The following is a 12,653-nucleotide window of genomic DNA, read 5'->3' as shown; positions in this document are numbered from 1 at the left end:
TTTTCAAAATTTACAGTCTATCAAATGAGCTTTCCGTGTGATTTTGCTAAAAATGGACATTTGTGCGAAGCCCCCGAAATTTTAGACGTACCTCAAAATCGTTGGCGTGATAAGGGAGACCATATATATGAACTGTCTGTGCCATTTTGAATGGAAATCGAACAGATAGATTTGAGATATCGTGTAGACAAGATTTGGGGGGACGCCGGACGGACGGACACACATTTTTCAAGTTAGGGTTATATTACTCCTGGGACTTTAAAAAGTCTAGAAAATGATGAAATTTCAACATTTTTTTTTTTTTTTTTTTTGGAGGATGACAATACTTCCTCTCTACCCTATGGGAGCGAGAAAGTAAAAATACAAGAAACCGAATATTCGTCCTCTTATATACAAGAAGCAGTTGAAACACGATTTTTTTTCGGACAGAACGAACAGTTCCCCGTGATAAAGTGACAAGGGAAGCGAGGGAGTTTTTTCAGCGCGAATCGATCAACGTTGGGGTTGGATGAGTCTGATGATTTATCAAAGGGACCAACTCATCGTTGCGCGTTTCGCAACAATAAATAAGAGGAGACTTCCTCTGATGCATTTAGCAAGACACGACGAACTGCGCTCCAGCTCTGCCGTGCTAAGGAAGAACGTCGTATGAACATTCGGGAGTTGCCAGATTTCATTCAATAAAATGTTCATTTTTGAGGAAAGGTATGAAGATTTTGCCTTGAAATATTCAGGGACTTTAGGTGAAATTGTGAACAAAATTATCTGAAAAATTGGAAGGGAGACATTCATAAGTTTGCCAAGAAATTCCTGTTTTATCGAAGGAAATTTGGCGACGCCTGAAGCTTCATACGGCGTTTTTCTTTTTAAGTGCGGCAGAGCTGGACACAGCAGTTATGAGTTTCCACTGAGTTTGTCTGCCTACTTTTCTAAGGTTTAACAACTCTCCACCCTCCTATATTCTTTTTATTTTGAGTTCTTCTTTCCAAATGGGTTTTTTCTGTAACAATATGTTCCTTTTAAATTATAAAGTGGGCCTTTTACTTGCAGAGGTGTGATTGGCTAAATTAAAATAGAGGCATCTCTATAAAATAGACGATTTCAAATAATACTATTTCCATCTTAACTCGAAGCCCATCTTTCGTGGAGTTTCCGTTTAAGTGTGAGAATGGATCACAAGATGAGGTGAGAAACCAAGTATCGCTTGTCGGAATTCCACAAAAAGTACGATCAACTTGTTCCTAACTTCAGGACTTGACTTTGATAGGGACAAAAACACGGACAAAATTAATTGCTGATTTAACAATCAAATTGTTAGAAAAATACGTCCGACATGTTTCAAATGTACATTTTACAATATATTAGAAACCTAATTTAACCACGGGGTTGGTTAAAAAAGCATTCGTTAATTTTATAACCTACATTGAAATATGTCGGACACTTTTTTTAAAACTACAAAATTGTTAAATGAGCAAATTAGGAGAAAAATTACATCCATTGCCAGTGATGCAGACAGAGTGGAAAAATTTTCATCTTTATTCCTTGATGCTAATGATTATTTCGCGCCTAAGCGCATCATCAGGGCGTAGAAACCGTAATCATATCGCGTTGAGGAAGCGCACTTCACGAATATGAACAATTTTTAAAATGTTTAAAACTTTTCTCGCACGATACACGTAAAAAGTATCCCGTAAAACACGTATTTTAACATACATAATGAATGGCGAAAAAATCGAAAACCGAGATTCCGCGAGCGTGTGATATTGCTGTTAACGAAGGCGACAAGATCGCGATATCAACACCCTGATGATGCGCTAAGGTGCGAAATGATCATTGGCAAGGAATGAGGGTAAAACTTTGTCAAATTTTTCTGTATCACTGGCAATATTCATAATTTTTCTTCTTATTTACTGATGTGTGATGTAAAATGGAATCTCTCAGTTAAATGATGAATTTGATTTTTTCCGTGAGGGAAGAATTATGAAGGCGAGTGCCGGAGTCGGATTGGAAGGAAGCTGGAGCGGTAGTGCGAGTGGGAGTAGGGTCAAGTCTGAAGTCGGCTCCGGGTGCAGGAAACTTTTCTCAAGTTAATATCGCAGGCGGATCAGAGGATTCGGACCCGTGCAACTGACAGAGTATTCCACGTCACGGCTTGGGCCCGGCCCGGCTCACGGCTCAGACATTCCAATTGCCCCGACTCCAACTCCAACTCCAACTCCCTGCGACGGAGTCACCGATCCGGGATACGCCGTGCGGCCCATCATATTCCCAGCAACCCACTGCGCCGCCAAATAATCCCTACTTTCCGCCTTCCTCAATCCAGAAACCCATGTCTCTGTCGCCGGCAAATAGTCAAAATAGCCCAACAGAGTGTCTACAAAACTTTAGTTGAACGAATTTATGCTAAATGCAAGTATGAGCAATTGGAAAGATGGGATATCGACGGTGCAAGTCGGCAATCACATAACTCGTTTGCGGTGTCTGAAAATCTGAGCAACTATGTTATTTTTTTAAAGAAGAACGTATGGACATGACCCCTTGAAGTTTTTGCAGAATTTTCCTCGCACATAGAAGAAAAATCACGGCAGTTTTAAAGAATTACCGTTGAGTAGTTTTCCGTTTAAAAAATAAAGTATGACAGGAAGTCTGCGACGTCGCAAACCGAGTTATGTGATTGCCAACTTTCACCGTCGATATGCTCGTTAGTGCTCGGGCCATAAGAATGAATGGGAATTTAAAAGCGCCAGTGACGTCTGCGGCAACGACGAGAGGAACGATGATCGAGAAGGCGGTTTTAACTCATGAGCCCTGTCCACAAGGCTCTTGTCGCATGCCCACGGCTCATGAGTTAGCGCTCAGTTCCTTTTGATTTAATTGAAAATCCCGCTTTTCCGTTTTCTCAAAACTATAGCACTAAGCAACTATATCCACTTTTATATTGTTTCTTACCCAGCTTCCACGAGCACACCTCATATTTCCACTTGCACATATAGTTCCATTTAGCATAAATACGCCAAATTTTGGGTTATCCTCTTATTTTCCCATTATTCTGCAAGATGTCCTCATTTTTCGAGATCTTCTTATCTAAAATATTGACACTCGTTTATTTCAGAAAATCAACGTATTTAATGCATTGCATCAAATGTCCGAAGAATGATTGAACCACTCAGAATGTCCTGAGCACATTTTCACATTTTCCTGGTAATTTACCTGGTAAAAAAAACTGACTGTAGATACCCTGCGAAATATTCTTACATAGCATGAAACTGCGGCTTTTTTGGTGTAATGCTGAAACAAACTAGGGAGCTGCGCCCTTTGCTCCCCCCCCCCCCCCCCCCAGGCGCTTCACGAGACATGACGGGCTAATTGAAACTATTTTAAAATGCGCGTTTAAATATAATAAATACTGCTTTACGCTGTCCCTTAGAAGCACAATATCTCGTTTCATTCAGGAAGAAAATAAATATAAAAAAGAAGCATAAGAAGTCAGATTATCAGCCAGGGAGGCAACACAAAGAACAGTTTGACTTCGATTATACAAAAACTCACTTACGTTAAGAATTTAATTGCATTATGCAGCACTCACCTGAAACAGAACAATAAGTTATGTAAAGAAATTGAAGAAGTGAATACACTTTGAATTATTTGAGCAATTGTTGGGTAAGTATATTTGGAGAGAAGTCATATGCGACAAAACAAGAAGAAAAAACCCTTAAAATTGAAATACGATACCTTTGAATAAAGGAATGAAAAATAATGGGATCTGGATCTACGTGCATATCAATTTGGTTGTTTGAATGCTAAGGATACATATACGCCCCGAAGTGAAATACAATTTAAGTTTCGCCTAGATATTAAAGTAGTTAAACATGTCACACTAAACTGGAAGTGAGGGGATTGAAATTCAAAGACCATAGTTGACAAGGGGACATGGGGGGACAAGGGATTCATATTTCTCAACTGTAACGTTACTAAATCACAATTACTTGATACAACTGCAACACGACTCTCTGTTAGCGATTTTTATGGATGAGTCAGGAATAGTGTTGCTTGCCACAAGATGTACCTACTCCACTTTGATGCAACTATTCGTGTCCGAAGGATGTCCGCGTTGCCTAGTGAAAAAATGAAGGCGCCTTTGCAAGATGTGGTTCTAACGATCATACTCGGTGGTAAGTAACAATTCAAATGAAAAAAGTGAAATTTGACTGGAGAAAGCTCAGCAAAATTTGATAAATGATGAGAGAGTGCGTTGAATGAATAACTTTTGTTGTGCTCGGATAGATTGTTGAATGCGAAATTGTGGGGGAGCTTGAGCTAATTTCGGGTCATAGATCTTGCTCATGATCCGTCTGGAGATGAGATGGCGCGCCCTCAAAGAATCATTGTTGTTGGCAAGCGGCATCATTTCCCGCGCTTTCTTCCTCCATCTCTGGCAATTTCCGGCTCCGGTTGAGGCGAGGGGGGGGGAGGGGGAGGGGGGCGAGCGAGTGCCAATCCACGCGACACACTGCGAGCGCGCGCCGCACATTCAAGCCAATTTTCGCAATCCGATGTACTTCAATTAATATTCTCCGCGGGCTACAAAGAGAGCTGCAATGGCGCTGCAATTGTGCAATGGTGGTGATTTTTCACGGGGTTGAAGTATCTACACGGTGAGGGTATTACCATATCAATCCTTTCCTTTCACTGCAGAAAAACAGTGTCACTCGCTCATTCGCTGCTTCATGTTTTCCGTTTTTTATCGCACCGCTTGCAACCGTATTTTTACCCAAAACAATCTAACAATAATAGCGACAGGATTTAGACAAGATTAGAACAGAGATAATACGAATATGGTTTGAAGTAAGTTGTGTGAGCGTTCTCTGAAAAAAAAGTTTGGTAACGACTACTATAAGTCTACTTGATTTTTTACAGTGATACTATTTAGTAAAAATGACCAGAATTATAGTAGTATTCACCAGAACTCAGGTGATTTTTACCACAATGTGGTAAATGCTACCATAAAATCTGGTGCTAATTACTATACTCGGATCCCTGTATCAGAGTATGGTAAAATCTACTAGATTTTTTTCAGTGATTCTATAAGTTTTTTAAATTTTGAGGCACGCTTCGTGGGAGACTTTTAACGGGAAAAGCTATTTCCATTTTGAGGAAATGATGATGGTTACTGCCACAAGATAACCCGCGACACACGTTCACCTCCTGAACCTTTGTCTTCGTCGTTTGCTTTCTTACCGCATGGTCGATGACGGATCTCAAGCCTCGTGTTTGTTGAACCCACGTATACTTGTGGATATTCTGGTGTTGAAAGAGTCTCTTTAAAATGTTTGACTCGTTTCGCTCATATACTTCGATAGGTAATGCGGTATGATTTTTAATACAGGAATAAAATTCTCTGAACCGAAATCCGGCTTTTAGGATGGAAAGCTTCGTAACCCGGGCTTAACCCTTTGATAAAGTAAACTCATCTACAACTTTGATTGCTAATTGAAATTACAGTTTTTTGTTTTTTTGTTTTCTTCCTTGTCATTTTTTTCTTCCACGATGCGCATCGCGACTCCTCCAAAGTCGCGCAACCAAATAAAAGTTTACAAAAAGTTAAATTTTGAGAAAGTTAGCAAATCTGAATCCCGATCGTCGAATATCTCGAATCTATACTATAAGCTCCGAGACCTCCTAAATTTGCGCACCTGGTAACGCTTAGTTCCAGCGTTCTATACCGGGCCGATTTTCATGATATTTGCTGCTATCGACGGACAATTGTTTCTAGATGAGCCCGTTTTATTCAGATTTTGAAAATATGACCCAGGTTTTCTTTATATTACGTGGTAAAGTTGCAAATTTTCCCATTTCAAAAATGTAATTTTTTATTTTTTGTCATAGTTCGTTTGAGCGTTCTGCTGGGCCAATTTCCATGAGTTTTGCGGTTATCGACAGGTCTATCGACAGCCCGCTATAATCAGAATTTGAAAAAAAAACCAGGTTTTATTTATATTAGAGGAGACCAGAAAGCTTAGAAAAGAGGGGGGGGGGGGGGGGGGGCAAAATTTAGCGGAAAGTTGAATTAAGCGGGAATTGTTGAATCTTGGTCTGTTAGTAGGGTAAGTGAATCGAAGGTATGCTCCTTTGCTACAGACTATTCAAAAGCGTCGAAACGCTCCGTTCCGTTTCGTTTTAGTCTTGGCTGGAAGTTTGAAATATATGCCGCTTTTTTCATTTGATTTTTATTGGCCAAATTGCTCCCGGTCAGAAGGAGATTGGCTACATGAGAGTCGGGTATGAAAATCTTTTCATTTATTTTGGTCGCTCTTTTGTCGACGCGGGCCTAAGAGAACGCGAAGTGCCCTCTGGGGGTTGGGCTGCGTAGCGGCTAGGGGGCACAGCCCCCTGACCGCTATTACTCTATGCTGCACCATTTACTACATATTATCTAAATTTAATATAAATGGGGGGGGGGGAGCAGGATTACCTACTTGCGAGAGCGGCCACATCGCGGGAAACACAAGGTGAGGGTTGGAGGCGGGGCGGTGAGGACGCGCACGCAGCGCCAAAATTAATTAATTAATTAAGCAATTAATTAATCGTCGGAAAAATGTGGTAACACAAGATGTCAAGCCGGGTCGACTGCAAAGCGTGTATGGCACCAGTGAACTGAACGAGACCTACTTCATCTCTTCATCCCTTTATTTCTCCTCTCTCGGGCGAGAAATTCCAGGACCGATTGAAAACTACCATGAAACACCCCACGCTCCGTAATAACTCATCCCCAGTAGACATCCTGACATCCTCGCATCTGTGTCGATGAAGCCAAGGTCTACTTCCTCGTTTGGTATGATAATTCTCAATAAATGTCTCAATGAACCCACGTTCCGTGATGATTACAGTATTGAACACTGACACAAACAGAGCGTGTGATTCAAAATGAAGCTCTTGCGTACAGCGTGGATTTGCAATTTAAGTGACTTTCTTTTAATAAACTTTCTCGAATAACACGATAGTGCCTCTGGTATTCTCTGAAATAAAGGTTTTAAAAATGCCTCTAAGTTGAGGTCATGATGGAATGGATTGCCTATGTAGTACTGTGAGAGGCCATCAGGCCACCCCTATATCCAATCAAACTCTCCATGCACAGATATAGAGAGCAAATACATGAGCAGATTTACCATTTTATGAGAGTACTCCAAGGCTAGAGCCACGTTAACCCTGTTTCTGTATTTGGTCCCTATCTGAGCACTGAGTCCCCTCATTATACGACAGTTAAGACAAATGGAATCCAATCCTGATTGGCGACCGTATTTTAGGCTTCCACGCAGTCACGAGGGTAAAACCGACTAGATTCCCACCGATTGCAAAGAGCAAAAATGTGAATGGACCGAAAAATTATGTTCTCGAAAAGAGGAGGGAAGGAGACGGAGGAAAAGAATTCGGGAATGAGTTGATCTAAGATTACAAAAACAAAACGTTCCAACTGTGTAAGTTTTATTCCTGTTCGGGACATGCAGACTTTTGTCTCAACTCTCCCTTTATGGGGATTTTATCTGCGCATGAAGATTTTGACTGGATTCTGAGGTACACTTTGACCGTGTAGTAGCCAAATCCCTCCTTAAGGCCTCAAAGAGAGTTTTTTTTAGCTATGGGTTTCATTTCAGGAACAAAAAGGTGGCACCATCGTATTTTTGGCAAAATTTTACGATGGAAAACGCACTTAAATCGCAATATTCCCTGTGGCGCGTGAATGCTCCTTTGTTGAAGTTATTTCTTAACGTAAGTTGAGAGTTGGCCACGATGACGTCATGGATTTGCGTTACGCAGTAGGCACTCGCTCATAATTTGCACTCTTTTAGCGACAAGGCATCCTTGATTTCACGTCAAAGTGCCCATCGATCCCGAACAGAGGCAACCCATCTCTCTCGCTTCCACGTCACGATCCTTCTGTGTTGCCACCTCACTAATATTCCGAAAGTCGTAAACTCATGGTGACTTGACTGTGTTGTAGCGGGAATCGGCAAAACGTTAGGAACTGACGGCAATTTACCCGGGAAAATTCGCTTCCGGTGTGCGATTTAAGGAGCGGCACGCGGCTATCGCTTCCGGAACTAACGAGATAGACTGACAGTAAGTTCCAGGTATAAGTACTCGAGAAGTACCCGGCGAGCGGAGATAGGAAACAAGTGATAAAATTGTTGTGAGCTGCTTCGCGAGTATATCGTCTCGATGGGGGGGGGGGGGGGGTTGGTTAAGGTCCGTCATAAAAGCCCCTCGGAGATGGAGATGGTTGCCGCTGCTTCTTTGTAGCCGATCAATGGCTACGCTCGTAAAGTCGGGATCCTCGTTAAGAAACTGCTGCGGCGCGCGTTGCGTCGCATCGCACAGTGGATCGAGTCAATCAGAGAGGTCGCGCATGAAATTTTAGACTGATTCTGCAAATTTTGATGTTTATTTCGCCACTTTTTAAATTTCAAGGGGTGCTGGTAGAAGAAAATTTCACGCGGGAACAAATAGAACCACTTCTAGAGCCTCAATGTTTTGTACAAACGGAGTTTTAAGTTTTTAAAGTTACCAAATTTTGTCCGACCTTTCTCCTTGACTCGATCCATTGTGCGGCGGGGGATGACTCCGACTACTCTAAGGGAGAACGTCGCATGAGTCTTCAGCTGTTGACAAATATCCCTCGACAGAACACGAATATTCCGGGAAACCAGTGCACATTTGCCTTCCGATCTTCAAAAGGATTCCATTTGCAATTTGATCTGGATTATCTGAGAATTTCACTGAAAAATGCTCATAACTTTTCTCGGGAGTAAATATTTTATCGCTGAGAATTTGACAACATCCGAATGTTGATAGGATGTTTTTCCGGTCGCGCGGTGGCAGTGCTATGTCACGGCCTCAGCCGAGCGCTCGTGCCCGCGCCGCGCCGCATTGCAAAAACCAGCCGTAAATTTTGCCTGACTCGTAAAATACTCCCTGATAAAGCGCGAGCTTAACACAAATGCGGTGTTTTACAGTCTCTTTTTTCATTGAATCTTGGGTGCCAACCCCTCCCCCCACCCTCATGTTTGCCCATAAGCTCCTTTGTTCCGAAGAGGAAGCATTCAAATGATACTAATGCGGATATGCCTATAGGTCAGAAACGCTTTCATAAAACCTAAAACATACAATTTCATGAAACTTTTTGAAACTTCTGCAATGCACTCGGTATGCCATGAAATGCATGTATTCAAAGAGTTTAGGAATATGTTTACTAACCCTAGCCTAATTTGTGAAAACACTCATATCAGTCATCATTTGATAAGTTTTACTTGGTTTTTTGCTCAACGAGTCACTCTTCCTATTAAAAAGTAGCGTTTTGAACTTAGGATTTGACTTAAAGTGCCTAATTGGGGTAGGTACGGACATGATGATGTATAGAATTCTCACGGCCGATAAGGGTCAGGCAAACTTTTAACACGAAATACATTAGAGAAATACCGCTTCCAATCTTTAGACTCCATATTAAACTAGGATGGTCAAAAATGTACATTCATGAGCGTCCCTCCGCAAAAATGAGTAAATTTTATCCAAAAACTAAGTCAAATATCGTACGTTGTTGCCAAAATTACTCGAGCCTGGAAGGAAATTAGTGTATATTTTATAGTGTCCTTGAGTGATTTCGGCATAAGTGTGAATGGCCATGAATAGTTCTGAAGGGCTAGAAAAAACTATTTTTCATTATTTTCTGAGATTGATGAAAAACTGCCAAATACGATCATTTTGCTGCGCACAGCGCCTCAAAACCAGCTGCGCCGTGACCTACCCTACCACCATCCCTGGGTCAAAAGTGAAAATATCTCGTTCAAAATAGGCTTCTAGATGTCTGCCTGAGAGATGATCAGGTTTAAAATCAATTTGGTGCATTTTATTGCCAAAAAACGCAGTTCCGCGGATCGGCCTATTACCTCCCCATGTAGACCAATGTAATTTTTCCCGGAATTTTCATCGCTTTGGGGGAAAGTCTAGACTTCAACTATGATGCTGAAACTTCGGAGTCATCTTTTGGGGACCTAAAGGAATGGGGCAAAACCCGGGGAGCAAGGTCTTGAGATAATCGCCTCAAAACGAAACACCCTAAAATACGTGCCTTACAAACGAGGAGTCATAATTCTAATGATAAAAATTCTGGATGATTTTGATTTCACAGGGTGGTTGCTCTTTTGGGGCCTAAAAGCTCCATGACCTAACCCAGAAATTACCGGCATGTCCATTACTCTCCTAGACTACCGTGCTAAGGAAAAACGCAGTATGAACCTTCAGGCGATGCCAAATTTCCTTTGGTAAATCACGAATTTTCGGGAAAATTTGTAAATATTTTTCCTCCGATTTGACAGATAATTTTGTTCATAATCTTATCTACAGTTCCTGAAAATTTAAAGGAAATATATTCAAAGCTTTCCTCAAAAATAAACATTTTATCGATGGAAATTTGGCAACTCTCGAATGTTCATACGGTGTTTTTCCTTGGGACGGCAGTAGAGGTTCTCTGCATCATACGTGACGTCAAAAATTAGCTCAAGCCATGGAGTCAGCTATGATGACGCTGGCGGGGACAGGGGCGGGGGCAGGGGCGGGGGCAGAAGCGGACAGCCGTGTGAAACTCGACGGACTCGCGCCTCGCCCTCGGGGCACCCGCCACCCCCGCCCCCCTTTCGCCCCCCTACATCCCCCCGCATCCCCCCGCATCCTCCAGTCCCGTCGCCTCCCGGCCACTCCACCCCTGGTGACCTCATTTTTGATCCATTAAAACATCTGTTTCATTCACCGTGATTATCCCCCGTTTCCTCCCCCCCCCCCCCGAACTCCCCACCTGCCTTCCTCCGACACCCCCCGTCCCCCTGGACCCCAATTCACGTAATTCACGTTGCCAGGTGCCGCGCCGCCTCGGCCGAGGGTGTGAATCAAGTCTTGCTAATAATAACGCTTACGCTCAGCTCCATGGAGACAGTATATTTTTCGGACCCTCCATTAACAACTTGACGCGATGTAATGGGAAAATGTGGGATTCGTCTCGAGTTCGTCGCGAAAAGCGGATCTCAAAATGAGACATTTTCAGCAGCCTCGTGATTCTCTGATTCCATCGCAAATCAAAGAAAAGTTGAAACAGGGTAGCAAAATTGCATAGGATATAAAATCGTGAAATATTTCATGAAATTTCGGGAATTTATGAAGGATAACTCCAATTGTGTATTATTATCATTCCACGTTAATAAACTGCGTCTAGACACTACCAAAATTATTTAGGGGCAACGTCTTACTCGTTTTCATCACTCAAGCTTCCCATCAGAGAAAAACAATGAGAAAACCCGACACTAGATTAGAAAAAATAAGTATTTTTTGTGCACAAAAAATACTTATCACATATCACGTAATCGTAATCATACAAATCACATGTGATTTGCTGGTTTTTTGTGCAAGTTGCCTGTAATAAGTGTTTTATCTTTTTCAATAATTTCACAGCCGCTTGAAATTACAGCTTCGGAGACACAACACTGTATCATCTAAAATTTCATATGTTTCATTCGTTCTATACTACCCTCTGGGCTGATTGTTTAAAGGACAAACCGATAGATAAAGAAGACAAAGGGAGTATGGAGCGATCCTGTTGGGTGAAATGGGCGGTTCTCATAGACTAAGGGAGAAAATGATGGACCAACTAAAGCATCCATCGTGGGTTGCCGTTAGTTAGTCTATACCTACCTCCTTTGTCCATTGCAACCACCCGTTTCCACCAGCGGGCTGATTGTTGACATTGATTGACAAAGCTATAGACAAAGAAGACAAAAAGGATATGGAGGGATCCTATCGGTGGAAGGGATTGGTTGCAATGGACGAAGGAAGCAGGCAATAGACTTACTAACGGCAACTCTCGAGGGTCCCTTTTAGTTAGTCTATCATTTACCCCCTTAGTCTATGAGAACCACCCAAATTAACCATTAGAATCGCTTTAGGTCCTCTTTGTCTATTACTTTGTCTATCAATTCCAATAATCAGCCCGCTGTAGGATCCCTCCATATCCGTTTGTCATCTTTGTCTATAGTTTTGTCTACCAATTTTAACAATCAGCCCGCAGCACGGCAATGAAATTCGCAGATGAACGTTCGGAGGCCTGAGAGGAAGTTGTGACGGCGGAACAACTGCAATTCATGCCCGCGCGCGGGAAGGTGGGGGGGGGGTTGTGGGTGGGGGGGTTGGGGGTGTGTTATTCGTTTTCTGAAGGGCTTTGCACACATGATGAATCATAGAAAAGCGCACTCGACGAGTTGTTATACGGGAGCAGGGATGCATGCACTCTGCAGGGAGCGAGAGCGGAACACAGGTTACAAGTGTCGCAACGACCTCCGTCAATGGCGTCATCTCATTCAATCGCTATCTTGAGCCTCAGCGAGCTCCTCTCGCGAGCGAATTCAATTGAGAGCACCCCCCCTCCCTACCCCCCCCCCCGGGGCAACATCTAATGACTCCAGCTCCAAAGCTTCCCAATCTCTTTGGACACATCACCTAGGCTTCAACTTTGCTATCAAGGCTCCTTCATCAATCCCCTTCATCAGTGGAATTATCTCACCGGCCAACGGGACAGCGTGAGCTAAAGACGGACACGGACACCCTCTGCCCAC

At 42.6% G+C, this 12,653-nt stretch overlaps 1 protein-coding gene across 3 annotated transcripts in view; it reads right to left on the bottom strand.

Annotated features, from left to right (window-relative positions):
• Window positions 1-12,653, bottom strand: part of LOC109031971 (dual specificity calcium/calmodulin-dependent 3',5'-cyclic nucleotide phosphodiesterase 1A) — a 423,891-nt gene that overhangs the window by 347,833 nt on the left and 63,405 nt on the right. The gene's annotated exons all lie outside the window — the stretch shown is intronic.

Source organism: Bemisia tabaci, chromosome 7 (assembly GCF_918797505.1).
Source record: "Bemisia tabaci chromosome 7, PGI_BMITA_v3".
Taxonomy (NCBI): domain Eukaryota; kingdom Metazoa; phylum Arthropoda; class Insecta; order Hemiptera; family Aleyrodidae; genus Bemisia; species Bemisia tabaci.
The sequence above is the reverse complement of the archived record's forward strand: the minus strand, read 5'-3'. Positions and strand labels throughout refer to the sequence as shown.